The 20,709-nt window shown below is 30.8% G+C and overlaps 2 long non-coding RNA genes and 1 other non-coding gene across 5 annotated transcripts; 2 read left to right on the top strand and 1 right to left on the bottom strand.

The window, feature by feature from the left end:
- The first annotated feature begins 6,153 nt into the window (after positions 1-6,153).
- LOC105285974 lies at positions 6,154-8,178 on the top strand. The gene is made up of 2 exons (XR_895155.2): positions 6,154-7,152; positions 7,235-8,178. It is a non-coding gene; the product is annotated as an uncharacterized LOC105285974 (long non-coding RNA).
- LOC113562793 lies at positions 7,174-20,091 on the bottom strand. Of its 3 annotated transcripts, XR_003407176.1 has the most exons (5): positions 19,297-20,091; positions 19,113-19,210; positions 18,517-18,985; positions 7,537-7,655; positions 7,174-7,428 (listed from the first exon to the last, which is right to left on the bottom strand). It is a non-coding gene; the product is annotated as an uncharacterized LOC113562793 (long non-coding RNA). The 3 variants fall into 3 exon arrangements; XR_003407174.1 differs by having other exon boundaries at positions 7,174-7,655; XR_003407175.1 differs by having other exon boundaries at positions 7,174-7,655; positions 19,113-19,169.
- On the top strand, positions 8,937-16,099 carry LOC105285973. The gene is made up of 9 exons (XR_003407173.1): positions 8,937-9,154; positions 9,826-10,072; positions 12,549-12,664; positions 13,335-13,531; positions 14,435-14,681; positions 14,745-14,878; positions 15,023-15,258; positions 15,343-15,502; positions 15,735-16,099. It is a non-coding gene; the product is annotated as an uncharacterized LOC105285973 (transcript).
- Positions 20,092-20,709: the final 618 nt, after the last annotated feature.

Raw genomic sequence — 20,709 nt, 5'->3', positions numbered from 1 at the left:
ACTGATTTCTTTTTAAAAATAATAGCAGAAATAAAAAATAATTTACTTTTTCAAAGTGAAATGTAACAAGGATGAAATGATTGTTATTTTTAAAGCCCGACTTAATTTTCAGCTGTGGCTTCGACTTCGGTCGAAGGTAATAAAAAACTGAAATTTGGCTTCGGCTTTAGCTTTGGCCAACAAATTGACCTTCGGTCGAACTCTAATTACTCTCATATCATGCTGTTATTGCATTTTGATATTATTATGTTATCCATCTTGCAAGATTCAGACCGCTTATCAACCTTATTCCGGGACCACAAATGTTCCCAATTTTCGGTGATATTTTCAATGTAATACTTAATCGTTCACGAGGCAAGTAAATGTTTCAATAAAAATTTATTCAATTTTAATTCATAAATTTGCAGAAACTTCCATGGGCAACATGGACGCGGCTAAACAAGAGTTCAACACTATCGCACAGTAATTCATGATTTAACTGAAGTATTAGTGCATACTGTATAGGTAATTACGAAATTACTTTTAAACTGAAAAAGACAAACTTAGGTATTGTAACACATTGATAAATAATAAAAATTACAGCAAAACAGGCGGAAACTCTTATGATAGCTATAAAACATGTAAACAAAAAGTACATTTATTTTTTATATATATAAAAAAGTTCCTGGAAAAGTTGGTATGATATTAAAGCCGTCTTCCTTCTTCCTGGAGTTTTCTCATTGCTTTCAAATTGCGAAATAGTATGGATACATTAACTCTAAGAGTTGCAAGCTCTCTTAATGTTTTTGTTGAACAATGCTTTCAATCCATTGTTTTTCAATTGTTATTTTACGGACTTTTGCAACCTATTACATTATATGTATATATATTTCTCATGATTACATTTAACATATATAGACTTCTCGTCTGTAGTATTATAGAGATAGAATATTCTCATCGTAATAAACAGCAAGCCAAATGTTTGGAAATTCTATATAGTTTGTCGGAAAAAGTGAGTACAAATAATATTATACATAAGTAAGAGATCTTCAGTAAATTAAACAATTTTCTGAAGCACGATTTTGAAAACTTTATATAATTAATCAATAAATTGCTCTATAATATATATATCAAGAAATATCAAGGTAAAAAGCAAAGCAGGATGTGCGTGCTTATACTTTAATCAAAATGCATATAAAATCGCCACAAACGTTTCGGTCTACCATTAGACCATCTTCCGTGTGTATAACAATCAATGTAAGATGCAGACAAAAAACGCAGTCAAATTCGCACACAATCCACAGGAGCCATCTTCCAGTCCGGAAGTACACAGTCTCATATTGATCTTGAGACGCTTATCAATTAATCTAAATAGTTTAATACAATATTTAACTCTATTGCACGTATGAAAACCAAAATAAATTCTAATGAAACTAAAAAAGCGCATATTTGACGCTGAATATTAACAAATAAATTGCTCTATAACCTATATATCAAGAAATATCAAGGTAAAGGAGCAAAGCAGGATGTGCGTGCTTATACTTTAATCAAAATTCATATAAAATCGCCACAAACGCTTCGGTTTACCATTAGAACTCTTTACCTTGATATTTCTTGATATATATATATTATAGAGCAATTTATTTGTTAATATTCAGCGTCAAACATGCACTTGTTTAGTTTCATTAGAATTTTTTCGGTTTTCATACGTGCAATAGAGTTAAATATTGTATTAAACTATTTAGATTAATTGATAAGCGTCTCAAGATCAATATGAGACTGTGTACTTCCGGACTGGGAGATGGCTCCTGTGGATTGCGTGCGAATTTGACTGCGTTTTTTGTCTGCATCTTACATTGATTGTTATACACACGGAAGATGGTCTAATGGTAGACCGAAATGTTTGTGGCGATTTTATATGCATTTTGATTAAAGTATAAGCACGCATATTCTGCTTTGCTCTTTATCTTGATATTTCTTGATATCTATATAATTAACATGTATGTTTGGAAAGAAGATGAATAATTTAATGTTGCCTATAACTTCTACCAAACAATAAATAACGAATGTATATTTTACAGCAAATCATTTGTTCTAGATTATTGCGGAAAGAAAACGATATCACGAATCCACTGGTGCACGATATCTAAGTTTTTAAAATGAAACAAAAGTTGACGACATGACTGGGAGTATGTATAGGTATACAAATTAAAAAACAATATCTCTATTATTATATTAAGAGGATTTTTGATTTTTTTTGGTTCATTTTTAGCACGTTCTATTTATTTTATTTGTTTAAGGTTGAAAGAAGCGGCTTATCATGCTGGATCTCTTGATAGCGGCGTACAAAAATAATCAAATGAGTGATTTAGGTATCAGAGAAGAAGTTGATACATTTATGGTTGAAGTAAATTCTTTCACGTTTTTCGGAAAATACTATAAGACATTTGGGATAAATCGGACAGACAGATTAAAACAAATAGAAATTGTTTCAACTATGTTTCATGTTTTTAAATTATCATTTCTCTAGAACACTACAATTCAAAAAAGTTTCGGTAAATATTGACAATAACGGAAACCGCCCCGATGATCTTGACCTTGACATTATTGTCAGGGTAACCCTTCTGAGTGACCTTCAAAAGGTTTTAGCTGTCGCTCATTGTTTATTAAAAAGTTATTAACAAAAGAAGTTTAATAATTTTGCACGAATTTTCAACTGTCCACGCGAAGCAAGGACTTGAGTTTGACATATATTACAAAGATCACCTTCCCGAATAACCCGCACTAGGTTTCACCCTTCGCTCGTTGTTTGTTAAAAAGTTATTAACAAAAAAGTTTAATGAATAAAGCATAATTTTACGAAACTATATACGTTTACGAAAGAGTATATTTGATGGAATTTTAGCTTTAAATCAGAAATAGGTGTGGGTTAGGTTATATTTTCCGAAACTGGAGCCCTGGACAACATACACTCGTTCTCAGCCCGCTTTGCGGGAGGGCGGGGTAGCCCCTCCTTCCGCCGGGGCCAGTGTAACAGATTTCACCGTACAGATTTTGATCACCTGGTACACGGCACGGATCCTGGCGGGGGGAGAGAAGCGCAGCCCCCCCCCCCCGCCCTCCCGCGAAGCGGGCTGAAAACGAGCGTATGTATCCGGGGCTCCAGTTTTGGAAAATATAACCTAACCAGGTTAGATTAGGTTAAGTTAAAGCAGAGACTACTTTGTATTTAACTGTTTATGCTTTTGGTTAAAGTGAAGAATACTTTGTACTTATATTAAAAGAAACTATTTTATATATTAACGATTCACTGCTTTAAATGACTTTCCTTCCTTCGTTCATATGCATATTCGTCGTTTATATCTTTCAATATTCAAAATAATTACTATATTTCCGAAATTTCTTTTGTTAATAACTTTTTCATAAACAACGATCAACGACTAAAACCTAGTGCAGGTTATTCGGGAAGGTGACCTTTGTAATATATGTCAATATCACCCAGATAGCACAATGGATTCCTAACGTATTCCAGAAGTTTTCTTTTTTTCGAATTGTAATTCCTTAAGAATACATAGGAGTATACTTTAAGAATGTATCAGGAAGTTACATGCACCATAATTGGACTTCCTGACAACTTCTTAGAGTATTCATTTCGAAGTACTCCTCATCAACAGATGTATACTTTATGAATTCAAAAGGAACAGTTTGAGAACAGAGAAAGAACTTAAAAATATGCACTAAAAACAATGATTACGTTTACACATCACTTTTAATTAGGTCTAATAACATCCGTACTTCTACAGCCACCTTCTGAAGAATGGAATGGCTGTATTTGGCCAGCTTTAGAACTACGAATGTATTAAACCTGATTAAAAGTGACGTGTAAATGTGTTCAACAACATATAATTTTACTAATGTTGTATATAATACTTACGTCTATTTTTTTGCCATCTCGATAATTCATTGAATGGTTTTACTCGACGTTTCATTTTTGCAAACTAAAGTTTCAATACAAATAATGTAAAACGTTAGATTAAATAGGTTAGAAGTAGCAGAAATTTGTATAAATATATTAAATTACGTCCAATCATATATACTCATAATTTATAACTGTGGATTTGGTTTCTCGTTGCGAATATCTCGTCAATATATGACAAATAATGCACACACGTAAATATAACGTAACACTTCACTACGACCCCGCGGATGCCGTATCATTATAATCAGAATTACTTCTATGATTTTCACCTACACGTTTTCAAAATCATGTAATCCTCCATTTAGGATATTCCTCACGAATTCTTAGAGTATTCGCGTACTGAATCGTGAAATATTTATTATCATGAATTTATAATGAATACTTATGTATACTTCTAGATGAATTTGATTGTGAGCAATTCTTAAAGAATTCTCCAGATATTCATCTCTCTATTTCTGTAGGTACTCTTTAAAATGAATTCATTATGAACTTCTATTCACCTTTGTGCTATCTGGGCATGTTCTTGCTTCGCGTCGACAGCTTCGACAGCTAAAAATTCGTGCGAAATTATTAAACTTTTTTTGTTAATAACTTTTTAATAAACAACGAACGACGGCTAATACCTTTTGAAGGTCACTCAGGAGGGTCTATACTATATGTCACGGTCAAGGTCATCGGGGCGGTCTCCATTATTGTCAATATTTACCCTCGTACATTAGTGTTTTCATAATATGGAAATTAGAAGAGGACGTAATGTTACGTGAGCAGTTAATAGTTAGTATACACAGAGAGGTATACATTATATATTTTTTGTATCACAGCAAAAAAATAACACGTGCAAATCAAGAATAGAATAGAAATTAAGTGTTTCATGCAATAATGTAAACTCATGATGACGTTGATCCACAAAAAGTTGTCTTATTATCATAGCAAAACATTTCTAATAAGTAAACCTTACCAAGTGTTATACGCCGATTTTCTTCATCTTGTGGGGTTTGATTCAGGAACCCAACAGATAATACTTTTTGCAAACAAAATTAGCTCAATATTGTTTAGACCAGTCATACAAGGTATTCAGTTTGAAAGAAGGTATGATAAAATATCATGCAAACAAGACATTTTAGAAAAACAAGACATTTTAGAAAAAGACTTTTGAAACAAAAGTTGCTTGGTTTCAAAGGATGTGTAAGGCGGTGACCTTTGTTTGGCCTTGGGAGTCTCTTCCAAGGTCACGATAAGGTCGCTTCAAATCTTTTTCAATAAAATCGTAGCATTTTATAATATAGCAATTAATTTATCTCATAATTTTGCATTACGATAAGTAAATAAATAAACAAATCTACATAAGTAAATATATCTTTAAATATACGAGGATAAGAAGGAAAATATCCAATAGCGAACTTCCGCATCACTCTAGAGATTTCGCTAGCGGTGCGTTAGGTTTTTTTAAAGTAGTTCTTCACCTGGAGTCCTATCTCACCAGTCACTCATGTAATCACTTGTAATTGCGTTCTCGTAAACATGCGTGTTCAGGTTGAGCTAAAAACGTTATGTTGAACTAAAAACAAGAAAAAAGTTTCACTATTGTTCAAACTTTCAAATCAATATTTCTGATAGAATTAATGTTTCGAATAGAAATTATATCAAATAAAAAATTATCGTATCCTTATTCTATATAATTATTACGTATATGAATATTTTCAATTAAAAAGTAATTGCCACGAAAAACAAATTGCACCACCCTAGTAGAAATTTCGTGCAGTTTTTAAGCAGTTATTGAACAGTTATGTTATATCTGTCCAGTAACTAACGAATAAAATTGTTGGATCCCGATCAAGATGTAACGCTTTTCCTGCAGTTACTGGGCACAAACGATACACAAAATCTGACCTCATTTACTGAACAATAAGTGGATAAAGAAACTATTTATCCGATTAATACAAGTTTGCTGCTTATAAAATGGGCAGTTGCGGCCTAGTAAAATTCATATTTTGTGCATACTTGCTTATTTGTACAAAAGGCGTGGAAAAACTTTGTTTTCTATTCATGTAGATAATAATTAATAAATATTAGACAATATAGATATAATAATAGATAATAATTAATAATATAGATATAATAAATATTAGATAATATAGATATAATAATAGATAATAATTAATAAATATTTACTCTGCACACTCTGCACATGCATATTACTTTTTAATTATAATAACTGCTTTTATATAAATAAAGTACTATGATTCGCCAGTGGAATATTAAACTAAGTAAGAATTTTTGATCGATTATAACTGGCAAGCATTAGACAAGATGATCAGTCATAATAAGCAGATAGTTGGATTAGATGGTCAGTCTTAATTAATAGAAGAATCATTTTTTCAAATCCGAGTTTTCTGCGTGCCGACAGGATTCATCAGTCTTTAAAAACTGCGTTTTAGTATAATTGCTTTTATTTTTATAATCTACACTTGGTCGTCGACTTACGACCGACTTCCGTTCTGACTGACAGGTCGTAAGTCGATCTGGTCGTATGTCGGCCATATAATTATTAACAGTATTTTTTAATATTTTTATCATCTTTATAATTTATTTTTATAATCTTTTAAATTTATAATTATATTGCACATAATGTGAAAAATAATACTGTACATACTGTACTGTAAACACAAAAATTCAATCTAAAATGAATGTAAAAAATTTGAGTTTTCCTTGACTTCTTAGCTGGCGTATCTGTAGATGAAGCCATTTTTCTTTTACTAGACATTTTATGGGTAGTATTTCAGTAGAATTTTAATTAATACACCACACGCAACAGATGCTTGAAAGCAACTGAGTGTATGTGAGAGAGAGAGAGAGAGAGAGAGAGAGAGAGAGAGAGAGAGAGAGAGGATACCTGCGTGTTGTGTTCTTCGTGTTATCGTGCGCGCAGCTGTCTGATGTATTATTGTTTTTTTGGTCGTAAGTGCGGACCGTCGTAAGTCGCATAGGTCGTAAGTCGACGACTAAGTGTATAAGATTATGCTATTTTGAGACTCGTATCTGGTGCCTGCTTGTATACTGCGGACTTGTATATTGATATTTTAAATCTTCACAAAAATCCTGAATTCTGGCCAAAACCAGACAGAGTTTTGCCGGAGCTGGTATAAGATCGTCATCCTTTCGCTTATGTAGCGCTGGTTCACGGAATTGCATAGGTAATTTACGAGATTATAATATTTTGAGATCATAATATCTTGTTGCGTACAAAGCAGATTATAATGCGTTTTCTCATAACAGGTCAATAATTCGTCATGATGGAGCTGAAAATTGTAATTGGTACTTTGCTACAACTTTTACTTGGAGCCCTCACTTGAAAGACGTCCGATGTTTTATCGATATAGTCATTCGCCTTCGACAATCGATGCGCGTAAAATTCGTCTCAATCGAAGATGTTCAATTAGTATAACGGAATGCGAATTATACGTGAAAACCTGATGATAAGAAATGACGAATTTATTAAACGAGCATTATTGTATTACTTCAGTAGTATCACAAGATAGATATTGCACAATATTAGTCGTAACTTATGGTTTACTTACTGATTTAGGAAAATCTTTTTGTTTGCTTTAAGCTTGTAAGTCAGACATTTCTTCGAGTAGTGCAGAGAGTGCTGTGTCGAGAAGTGTAGCTTAGAGCAGCCCATACAGCAAAGAATATGCTAAGAATGTGTTAAAAATATGTTATAAATATTCTAATATTCGATGGGTCATTGAGAATATTCTATAGACGTTCTATGAATATTCCGTGGAATTTTGTTCATTCAGAATATGCATATAATATTCTATAAATATTCCAATAAATATAGTATATATCGCAATTGCCTGGAATGTTCTATAAATATTTTGACAAATACAGAATATTTCGAAATATTTGAAATATTCATAGAACATATTGTAAATATTCTTAAAGTATTTATAGTATGTGCTATGAATATTCTGAAAAATTTTATATAACTTGCTATAAATATTTCGATAATATTCTATGATACATTTCGATTCACATGGAATATTCAGAATATGATTATAATATTCTCTAGATATTAGTAGAACGTTCTTAGAATGTTCTATAAACATTTTAGGAAAACATTGAAAACATTTTGATTATTTCAGGAATATTTAAAGAATATTCTTGAAACATTCTATGAATATTCTGGAAACATTAATAAACACTTTTTAAAAATATTTCATCAATATTTATACAATATTTCGTAGTTTTCTTGAAGTATTTACAACTAGCTGGCGCTTGTTCCTCGCGCGCTTTGAAATTCTCAACTTCATTTCACTTCTTAAAGTAATCAGTTAAATCAATTAATTAGTTGAAACAACCAAGTGATCTTATTTAAGCCCGCCAAATTTTTTGCGCCCATAAGCTGATACATCACTGGTTAACCGTCACTACTATTCGCGAATGCGCGAAAATTCCGCAGCGTCCCGCCTAACATCATTGATTGTCATAGACCGGATCGCTATGCCGTTTTCCCCAAAACAAGCAGATACTGTCTATGTCTAGCTGTCTAAAGGAAAAATCGTAGCATAGAGTATAGAGAGAAAAATATTTATACGTATATAAACAAAAACATAGATATATATATATATATATAAACAATATATATAAATATATAAATTATTCGTTAGATCTGTAAACTTAAAATTTAATAATTTAAGTCAATATTTCATTATATATTATTCCAGATCCAACAAATAATTTATATATTTATATGTATTGTTTATATACATATATATATACATATACATATATATTTTTTATATAATTAAAAATATTTTTGTATACTTTATGCTGCGGTCTCCCCTTTAGAACATTAGACCAACACGGCGTAGACGATACTGCTTCTTGCGGCGCTTAGTCGCTAACGCGCACTTGTTTGGAGGAAACGGCACAATCCGGTCTCGCAGGTAATCGTACGTGTTCATTTCTGTTACAATCTTATTTCCTCTTGGGAGATTAATTGTAAGACTAGACCATACCACCTGTTTTTGGCCAGTGTAGGCAGGTTTTAGCTTGCCAGGCGGTGCCACTAAATTCGAAGAGGAAAGATATATAATCGTACGGTGTGCATGAAGAAAATTTTAGAAATATCTAGTATCTACGTAATCGTCGTGACCAAGTGATTACCAAAAATATTTAAATTTATTGCAGGTAAGTTAATGATAACTTTAATATTTCTACATATAAATTCATAAGATCTATAATTTGAGAGGTTATATAACCCAGTCAGAAATGACTCGTCGATCGACGTCGAAACGATGTCGTTTGACTTAACTAGATGTTGATGTGACGGTTTCGACATCGATTCGGCATCGTTTCGACATCGATCGACGAATTATTCTGACTGGGAAGTCACAGCACATATTTAAATATAATTTAGTACAGAAGAAATTTAATATAGACTGCAATCCGATATGCATTGCCAGTACTGAAAATCTATAGTTCACGTAACGTATACTGTAGATTTTTAGTACTGGCAGTGAATTTCGGAACGCAGCCATAGAAGTAGAAATTATAAAATTATTAAATATTCGTTATGAGTATAACTTTATAAAACAATTTGAGGTTATAAATCGCAACACGTATTTAAAAATTATCATATTAAAATTGTAGATTTTAATTATATAATTTTCTAAAGATTTCTATCTTGCCTAATATATTAAAATGTTATAAAAATGTTGGAAATGTAATATAATATGAAGAAAATTTATGTTTATGTTTTAATTATTGTTTCAGATATTTTACGTAGACCTAATACACACATTATTATAATAGTCCTAAGTTTAAAATCCTTAAATAAATCTTTATTATTTCAATTATAGGTAATATTTATCTCTAAACATGCCAAAAATAAAAATGAAGACTAAACGACATTTCAATCGAAAGATAGCTGACAATGTAGAAGCTTCGATGGCTTTAATTGAGTTACAAAGCCAAATTAACTCACTTGAATCGACCGAAAGTACTTGTTCAAGCAACAAAGGGATGAATATCAGTGAAGACATAAATAATGTGAATATTGATACACGGCATGGCTTTCAGTCAACCAATGTATCATTAAATAAAGAGGTTTGCGAAAATGTCGCTGAATTAAATTTGCATGTCAACAATATGGAGGAGAGTTTTCCAAATGATACATCTCTTTTAAATAATTCTATAATATCTTCAAATAGCATTGATAGTGATAGGGACATAATAAATAGTAATAATGATTTATCCACTTATGCCAAAAATGAAAATAAAGATACATCATTGCGAAAAAAATTAGCATCATGGGCCATTGAGGAAAATATTCCTCAAAATAGTTTTAAAAAACTTTTAGAAATTCTTCGGAATGAAAATGATTTGACCCCATTTCATAACTTACCTAAAGATCCGAGGACAATGTTATTAACTCCAAGCAATCTTACTTCTATAAAAATGAATACAGGTTCTTTTCATTACTTTGGGATTGCACAGTCAATTAATATATTAATTAATCAGTGTGGTGTATCCCTTCTTAATTGTACATCTTTTGAATTAGCCGTAAATATAGATGGTTTGCCGATTAGTAAAAGCAGTTCAAATTGTTTATGGCCAATATTAGTTCAAATAAAGTCTATTGAAGTTTTGAAAAAATATGTTTTAATGGTAGCCCTGTATCATGGTAATGGTAAACCGGAAAACCCAAATGAATATTTAAAAGAATTTGTAAATGAAGCAATTTACTTGACTACGAATGGAATTTTTATAAACAATCAAAAATATGATTTAAAAATAAAAGTTATAATATGTGATACGCCTGCTAAATCTTATATTTTGAATGTAAAAAGCCATACGGGTTATTATAGCTGCACTAAATGCAAAGTGGAAGGTTGTTTGATAAATAAAATTTTGTGCTTTTCACACACAAACGCTATGAAAAGAACAGATGTTGAATTTAGACAACAACATGATGAAGATTATCACAAAGGGATGACTATTTTGACGAATTTGCCTCATTTTGATATGATTAAAGATGTTATACTAGATTACATGCATCTTATTTGTTTAGGGGTAATGAAAAGATTGATTACACATAAAAAATATGGTTGGGTATATGGTAAACAACCATATAAACTTTCATATAGACAAGTAGAATCGATTTCAAATAAAATTAAAAACTTAAATAAATATATTCCTGTTGAATTTCCACGTAAAGGTAGATCGCTTGAAGAATGTCCTCGTTTTAAAGCAACGGAATTTAAACTCATACTATTATATACAGGACCTGTAATTTTCAAACAAATTCTTGCAAAAAAGAATTATTATCATTTCTTGACATTACACGTTGCTACTCTAATAATGTGTAGTAATGAATTCTGCAAAAAAATAGACATGGTGAATTATGCAAAAGATCTAATGAAATGCTTTGTTGAAACAAGTATCGATATTTATGATCAAGATTTTGTTTCTTATAATGTACATAATTTATTACACATACATGAAGATGTCATACGATTTGGCAATTTAAATGAATTTTCAGCTTTCCCGTTCGAAAATTATATGATGCAATTAAAAAAAATGATAAGAAAGAAAGAAAAACCACTTGAACAAATAATACGTCGTGTTTTCGAATATAATAATATTCCAAGATTAGAAAATCAGTTTGAAAATAATATTGTCGCCAAAGAATATTATATCGGTCTCTTATTACCAAATTGTGTAGGTCAATACAAGGAATTAAAATTAAAATCCTGTGTTTTCAAATTAAACACTGCTGATTGTTATGTACAAATGTTTGATAATGACATTGTAAAAATATGCAACATAACATACTATAATAATATTATTTGTATTATTGGGCAAAAGTTTCTCGAGAAAAAATCATTTTTTATGAAACCTTGTGATTCTGCAATTTTAGGTATTTATATTGTAAGCCTTGACAAACTTAGTAGTTTAAAAATATATTCATTAGTAGACATTAAATGCAAATTAATGTTGTTGCCATATGAAGATAATAATGCAGTAATTTTTCCTTTGTTGCACATGTAAATAAAATTTTAATATTCTGCATACTTTTTTGTAATAAGTTCCATCAAAGTGTAAAAATAAAGGAAGATTTAACTTAATTAATTAAGTAATTAAACTTTTGTATCAGTTACTTGTATCTCATTAAATTATATCCATTTCTGGTAAGCACTATGTGACAGTGATAGTAACGATTTAATGGTTGCTGTCAGGTTACGTAACTTACCAGAAATGTTGCGAGGGTATTAATTCTTTAAAGTGTTAAATGTTTTATTATTAATTCGATTGTAAATCTAAAACGAGATTTTCATTTATTATCTTTTTAAATATTTAATTCATTGACTTTTACGTTACGCTCTATATCTCATTAATGGACAGTTTATGTACAAATTTTCGTACATTTTTTGCATTCTTTCTATCCAATATTAAATAATTGTATAAAATAAAATATGTCATTTCAATAAAAGCAGTCTTTATTTTTGAGTACCTCGATTCCATTATATATTGTATTTAGAATTTAGCTTCATCAGTTATACAAATTGATTTTTAATTTTAGGTTATTTTTTAAAGAAAATTATTGATTTTTCTGTAAGAGATCTTTAATATCAATTATTTTTATACATGGATTAAGTTTCATTTTATAAACTCCATATGATTGATGCAACTTATCTTGTAAGCATCTTTCTTTTATTCTTTATTTTCATATTCTCAATGTCATTATTTATTACTATTATATCATCTCAAATTTACTTTTCTCTACTTTTAACATTTTTAATATTAATTTTAATTCTGTTAGTTTAACTTATGATTGTACTTCTTGTTCTAATGCATTATTAATTTATTTTTTATTATTTAGTTTAATATTATTAACAGAATATTTACATATTTTTTTATCCTTATGTTATTTATGTTTTCTGTGTTATTTACTGCATTACTCTTAAAAGTTTATTGCTTGACAGATTGCTTTGAATATTTATTAAAGTAATAATTTTATTCATTTGGATTTTAAGCATGCAACTCTCAAATCACATACATATCTTCATATTGTATCATCAATGATATGTGTAGATATATTACCAATTTGATATAGAATGAAAAAGCAACTGGCTCGTGCAACCTGTGTACATTTTTTACACTTGTCTATCTGTTGTCGTATCACCTCTTTGATTTCAACGAAATACATTGATCAAGTAATCCATTATGTATCATTAACTCTAGCTTCTGATATGCAATATTGCAACCAGTCTCATCTTAACTGTGATGGTACAAAGATACGATACGAGCAACAAGTCCATACGTAACTAAACTTCACTCTTCCTGAACAGCTATTTGCATTTTTCAGAAATATGGAATGGTGCGTTTGCCATTTTGTAATAGATAACTCTGTAGAAGTTATCCCAAAGAAGTGGATAATTAATGAAAGCCAATGTGTGTGGCCATTGACAACAAAATCATCTAAATTATCCGAGCTTATTAAAAAAAGAGAGATTCCACAAGATAATTGGAAAACAATTAGTGTCAAAATTTTAGGACAATATGGTAAATATTATACCAAAGTACTTTAATATATTTAAATTAAAATTGCATCTTATGTTTATATATTTTTAAAAATTTGTATATTTTTTATAATTTAAAGAGTACGTAAAACCGAATAAATTTAATACTGAAGTTGAAACAATTTTGCAACAGTTTAGATTTTGTACAATTTGTTATGGAAAAAGATCTTTTAAAATTTATAATAAGTTTGAAAATCTATCATACTTTACCTATAATATAATCTTACTTTATGTATTTTTTTCATAATTATTAATATGCATTTAACACTATCAATTTGGATATATTTAATTAGATAAATATATATGTTTTAACTAAATAAGAAAGTGTTATTATGATCGTAACTGGCAAAGTTAGACAAGATGGTCAGTCATAATGAACGAATTGTTAGACTAGATGGTCAGTCTTACTTTGGAATAATTTTCCTCAAATCCGAGTTTTCTGCGCGCCAACAGGATTCGTTAGTCTTAAAACGCAGATATTAATTGCTGAAAGGCAACAACCCTATTGATAAAATTCATCCGGAATAATTAATTAGTTAAAATCCTACTGCGAAAAATAACTCCTCAGCCAGGGTTCGAACCTGGAGCCTCCTACATACCGGGCAGGCGTCGTACCAATATCGACCACCAGCATCTTGTCTAACTTTGCCAGTTACGATCATAATAATACTTTCTTACTTATTGTTAGTTAATATCTCACTGGCGGATCATAGTACTACATATATATATATATATATATATATGTTTTGTTGATATTTTTATAATTTGAGCTTTCAGTTTATTAAAAATTCAGTTAATTGAATAATAAACAGAACTTTATTATGTGAATAACAATTTTTAAAGACATAATTTTTAAGTAACTATAACTTTATTATATTCTTCCTAGACGACTATAAAACAGCTCAAAGAAAATGCAAAAGAGCATTGGATAGAGATAATCTCTCATCACTATCTGAATGTACTGAATATGGAAAAGGACTTCGTGTACCGAAACGTAAAAGAAAAAAACAGTGATACAGACATAGATACGGAAAGCAAGTCTAGCGAAGAGGAATTGTCATCCATTAATTTTCCGACATACAGGGCAGATAATGCAGATAAGACTGTATTTTTATCAAATTTGGCACATAAAGGTACGGTTAAGTGAAAAAAAATGAACAATTGTAACGTTATTTTTCTAAGAAGTTTGTTTTCAGATTCAGCTAATAAAGCACATATCAATAAATCGAATAATAATGTTAACCAATTGAGCAAAACAAGCAGCAAAATTCTGACAATATTTTAATTGAAATCCATACGAATTTTCAAAAACATGCGAATGAAATGAAAGGTAATGGAGAAAATATGTTCTATTTATGAAGAATGTATGTTTCAAGGCATATTGTTATGCATACTTTCTAATTCGCTTGCAACAGCAATTCGTAAAATGTGCTAAGACTGTTTTGTGTTCATTTATATGTTTTGAATTTTTAAGAATTTCAACGCCAAGTTCTGAGACATCTACATAGCATTAATGGCCGAATGGGGGAATTAAATGAGCTCGTAGAATCATTAAAGCAGTCTAATTTTACCATTGATCAAGATAATGCCAATCAAAATATCACTAATGAAGTCTCATTACAATGCATTGAAAGTTTGCCAGTAAAATCAAACATCGAGCTTCAAAATATTGAGAGAATCTTACAAGATAAACAAATATTCCATGATGTAGTAAGATGATTGTTATGTTATTAAAATTATATCATAATTACATAAATGAATATACATATATTTTAATGTATGTTAATCTTTTAGGCTATGGAATTATCGAAAATAGGTGGTAATAATCTTAAAATCATTGTCAAGAAAGTGATGTGTCGAATTTTAACACCGGAAATTGGAAGAGAATATAGCTGGGAAGGACACAAGGGAAACCTGATTTTTAAGGATTTAATCCTGGCAAAGTTAGTCCTTAGTAAGTAAAACAAATTTTTTCTTAATTTCTATATGATGTTTTGAAAGGTTGTATTTTATTTATTAATTAAATTAATTAATAAATTAAGAATACTTAAACTACTCAAGATTTTAATGAAATTTATTTCTTCAAAAATGTTTGAATTGCAATGGAAAATAAAAGAAATTTCAAAGAAATTTACTAGAATATCTATTTAAAAAAAAAAACAAAATACTATTCCTTATCATTTCAGAATCCGTAAGACTCACCACAAAAAAAGTCAGGAAAATATAACAGAAAATGATATTATCAACGCCATTAAAACTTGGTTGGTGAAAGCCAAATTAAAAACAAAACAACCAGTACAGCAGAATGAAGCCAATCGTTCAACATATGATAGCGAACATTAAAAATATTCAATGTTTCTTGAAGTATCTGCCTTTAAGTACAAATTTAATATTGATATTTATTCTGAAGGCCTGCATATAATTGAATAATATATTGCATTTATGATAGTTATTAAGTACTAAATTTAAGCAAAATACCAAAGATGCAACCTTAAAGCAAATATAGTTTTTTTATGTTTTTATATAATATACTTCGATAAGATTTTATTAATAATTAGTATGATTTATTTTATGTTGCGTTAAAAATAATATGATTATAATACATAATATTATAATTCCAAATAAATATAGATATATACATATAATTTTAAAATTTCAGTTATTGAATTTCACTTTTCCAGTACTTTAATAATACTTACAATATAGCATAGAATATCGTATAAATATTGTTTAGAATATTCGTGAATAATCTAATTGTTTTAAGTATGTGCATAGAACATTTGGTATCCCTCCTTTAAATGTTTTATTAATATTTTCGAATATTCCATATTTTTTAAATATTCGAGAATATATTCGTAGAACACTTATAGATCTTTCTGGGAACATTCAAAATGGGGCATCGCACATTCTATATATATTCATAGAACATTTATAGAATATTTGCGAATATTCGTAAAACATTCTTAGAATATTGACATTTTTCTTAATATATTCGAGAATATTCACAAAACATTTGTACATTATTCGAGAATGTTTATAGAAATTTCTAAGAGCATTCAAAGCGGGACATCGTACGTTCTTTACACATTCATAGAACACTCATAGGATATTCACGAACATTCTAAAGAATATTCATAGAACATTTTTGGAATATTCCATACTGTATGGGAGGGATCGGCAAAAGTCTGAAATTGGGCGCGGGCGCCCGCGAGTGCCCAGCTGCTGGGCATATCGACAATTGAATGAGACTGCAATTAATGTGTTAAGTTTTAAATTATTAATTAAATGTATTAAAAATTTTTAATTAAATTTATTATATAACTTTAATTTATTATTAAAATGCTATGTCACACACGCAAATATTATTTGTTACTATGTTATATGTTATTATTTAAGGGGTTATGCCACCTTGAAACTTTCAAGTTTTCAAAAACAATTTTTTTGTTTAATTTCAAAGTTTGAACATTTAAAAATAGTTTAAAACAAGTTGCATGTAAAAATTTGTAAAATTGACGAAGTTATAGCCATTTAACTGAAATAGTGTTCAGTTCGGTCGAAAACCGGTACGGTCCGCTTAGCGCCGGTTCGGTTCGACCGCCTAGCTACAAAGGGCTTTTGTGTGTTCACCTTTCAGCTGAGTTTGCCCCTCACAGTATCTAGTTTCAAGAACCTAAAGCTGAGCAAACGAATTCTCTCAGTTCAAATCTTAAACAACGTAAGAATTTATTAATGTTATATCGATGTAAACTCTTACGAAAACTTTAAAGTTGTTTTTCTCGAAATCACTTTTTTCCGAACGGTGGGCCTTCTAACTCCTTTTGTAATGCACGGATCGCTTTATAATTTTACAGCAATATTTGTTATTATGTTCTTTATCGCTTATCGGGAGCTTTTTTCGATTTTTTTCCTCGTTTTTTTTGGCATTAGAAAGAAGGCGCATTTTTTCGCCAAAATTCCACTTTTTTCATTTGTTTGTAATTTCTGTAATTTTGTAAAAATTAAAAAAGTAGCCTGATAACCGATAGCGACAAGTTCAAACATTAAGAAGCAGTTTAACTTTTTGCTTTCAGATAACAGTTGTGAGCTGAATCAGGCCCACCACTGACTCCAATTTTTTTTTCGGCGTTCCACTGCAAGAAATATATCTTTTTATTTATTATCATAATTAATGTCTTTTAAAATTTTTTTAATACTTCAAAGTATGGCAAATACATATACAAAAACATATACGAAATTATGATTGTTGTTAAGATACATTCCACAGAAATTCACGAAAATGGTCTATTTTTGAGCGCGTCAAGGTGGCATAACCCCTTAAGAATCGTCATATATATATATATATATATATATAGTGCGACATATTTGTGGGGGCTGCGAGTGCGTATCTCCGCCCCTGTTTCAATCTCCCTTCTTTTCACTCGCGGGCATCTAACGCATTCAGCTTTGCCCGCGGGCAACTGGGCGCCCGCGGGCAGTGCCCACTTGCCAATTCCTGGGCTTAGAGAATGCTTATAGAAAGAATGAACAGCATTTATAAAATCTGTGAGACATTATGAATTTTTTTACAATATTAATTTATGATCGACAACCTTGTTTGTCGCATTCTTCAGAATATAATTACGATTTGTATCCGCCATAGTCTCTCTCTTTCTCTCTCTCTCTCTCTCGCGCGCGCGCCTCTTCAAGCTGTCCGCGAACGTCATATAAATATTGCAAAAGTTTTCCGAACTAAATTCTTCAATTGTTCTTTAGTCACGGAAATTCCTATTAAAAATTGACTAGCCAAGTACCTAGAAGCAATTCTAGTTGAGTATTTTACCCAAACGTTTTCCATACATATATTCTCTCATCGCATGACAATATTAAAGTACTTGACGTGCGCAAATCGCAGTGGTTATGTATTGCAAACTGTTACAAGGAAGAATGGAGATATAAAAATATTTTACGTTTTGACACTTATGCACGTACCTCCAGTCAGGTTACCATTCTTATATGTAGGCCGAAACAAGGAAAAATGATTAACGTCAGCACCAGTAACACGTATTCACAGATTATTACGTATCCACAGAGTATCGAGCATCTCATGCGTGGCTTCTCGTTACATTCCTCTCACAATCCATCCAACTTTGACATCATGCAATCTTTCGCTTTCATTCTCACCATCAAGAAAAGAACAGAAATGCAATAAAAGGTTATTAGTTTGCAAAATGTTACAAGGAAGAATGGAGATATAAAGATATTTTACGTTTTGATACTTATGCACGTACCTCCAGTCAGGTTACCATTCTTATATGTAGGCCGAAACAAGGAAAAATGATTAACGTCAGCAGCAGTAACACGTATTCACAGATTATTAGTATCGAGCATCTTATGCGTGTCTTACAATTCCTCTCTGCATCCATCCACCTTTGACGTTATGCAATCTTCCACCATCATCCTTACCACCGATAAAAGAACAAAAAAGCAAGAAAATAGTATAAGCTTTTAAAATTGATATAAGCTTTTGAAATGTTACGATGGAGAATGTAGATAATTATTTTACGGTTTAAAAATGATGCACGTACCTTAAAAATGATGCCCGTCAGCACCAGTAAAACGTGTCCGCATATTGATTAATCGAACTAATCAACATAACCAAAATATAGTAAGAGCATTCGCAACACTACACCAGAAAGAAGGTTGAAGTGTATTCATTAAAAATTAGACTGGTTGTCGATAATTGTTTACACTATTGTTGACGTAACTCACTTTCGTGCCACGGCGATATTCACACATGGCGCGAGACATTATCGTGCCTTGATTGGCCAAGTCTCTAGCCAATGAAGAACGTTCTGTAGCACATTTCTTCTCCCCTTCCCCGACTCCCCTTGCCAACACTTGACGATGACGGAGAAAACGGAGTATCTTAATCGTAAAATCTTTATATTGATCGAAAAACTTTGCATGCATTGCAATATCTCCGCTCCTAGAGCTCGTAGGAGAAAAATAAAAACACTTTTCTTATACATATCGAACCCAAACTTTCCATTGAGCCTACTTAGAAGTTAATCGGATCAGCCGTATTGAGATCTGATAATCTTGGTTACTCGCAACTCGCGTACTCGCGTACTCGCGTAATAGAGTCACGGTGCGGTCTCGCGCTGCGCATATACTTGGCGCGAGACACTATACCGTGTCTCTTGATTCTTGTAAATTTGAACAGTATTTTGATCATTTTCAATAATGATTTGCAAATGATTTGGGTGGAGTTCCGTAAAGGGTACGGCTCCGATTTCGATCAAACTTTGTAAAACGCTTTCTCTTAGGTTAAAATGAAAGTATTTAAAAGGAATTTTGGCGACTCCCATAAAGAAGGTCATTTTTTAAGGGAAAATAATAAAAGGTATAATTACTAGAAATTTGAGTAAGTATTCCAGTTTTGATAAAACTCTGTGAAAAGGTTTCTCTCAGGTTAAAATGGAAGTTCTTAAAAAGAATTTTGGCAATTCCCATAAAAAAGTTATTTTTTATGGGAAAATGATAAAAGGTATAATTATTAGAAACTTGAGTATATTATTGAGTAGAGGAGAATCCCCTATTATGAGATATGCTCCTAATATGAGATAATGGGGTTTCTGCTAAACTAGTGAGCACCATCTGTTAGTTCCACCATGAACTTATTACTCTTGTGTAAAATGTATTTAGTGAAAAATTCATTGTTCGTTATTGCGTTTAGCCTTTGCAAGAAAAGATTTGTGAAATTGTGAACATGTCAAAGGAACTTGAGGTAAGTCTTTAAACCTTGTTTATTATATAATAAAAAATGGTTGGCAATAAATTCAGTATGCAATGATAGAGTAGAATCGTAGTAACAGGAAAATACGCAATTTGTTGAATTGCTTAATTGTAGAGGTTAGATTTCATGATCGCGGAACCGCTAGGCGTGTGGCTCGTATAATGATATTCAGGTACTCTTAATATGAGATAATTATTGCTCGAATATGAAGATTATGTAGTGTAATAAAAAGAAAGAAATACTACTTAAGGTTAAAGAAAAGTTAATACGAATTTATATTACGATTTTTGTGTATTTAATTTTTATAGAATCTGACTATGGAGGTTAGAGATACGAGGAAGCGTTGACAGTGGAATCGTGAAGATTTGGCGAAGGCTGTGGCAGCA

Source organism: Ooceraea biroi, chromosome 10 (genome assembly GCF_003672135.1).
Source record: "Ooceraea biroi isolate clonal line C1 chromosome 10, Obir_v5.4, whole genome shotgun sequence".
NCBI lineage: Eukaryota > Metazoa > Arthropoda > Insecta > Hymenoptera > Formicidae > Ooceraea > Ooceraea biroi.
This window is presented reverse-complemented; position numbering and strand designations above follow the sequence as displayed.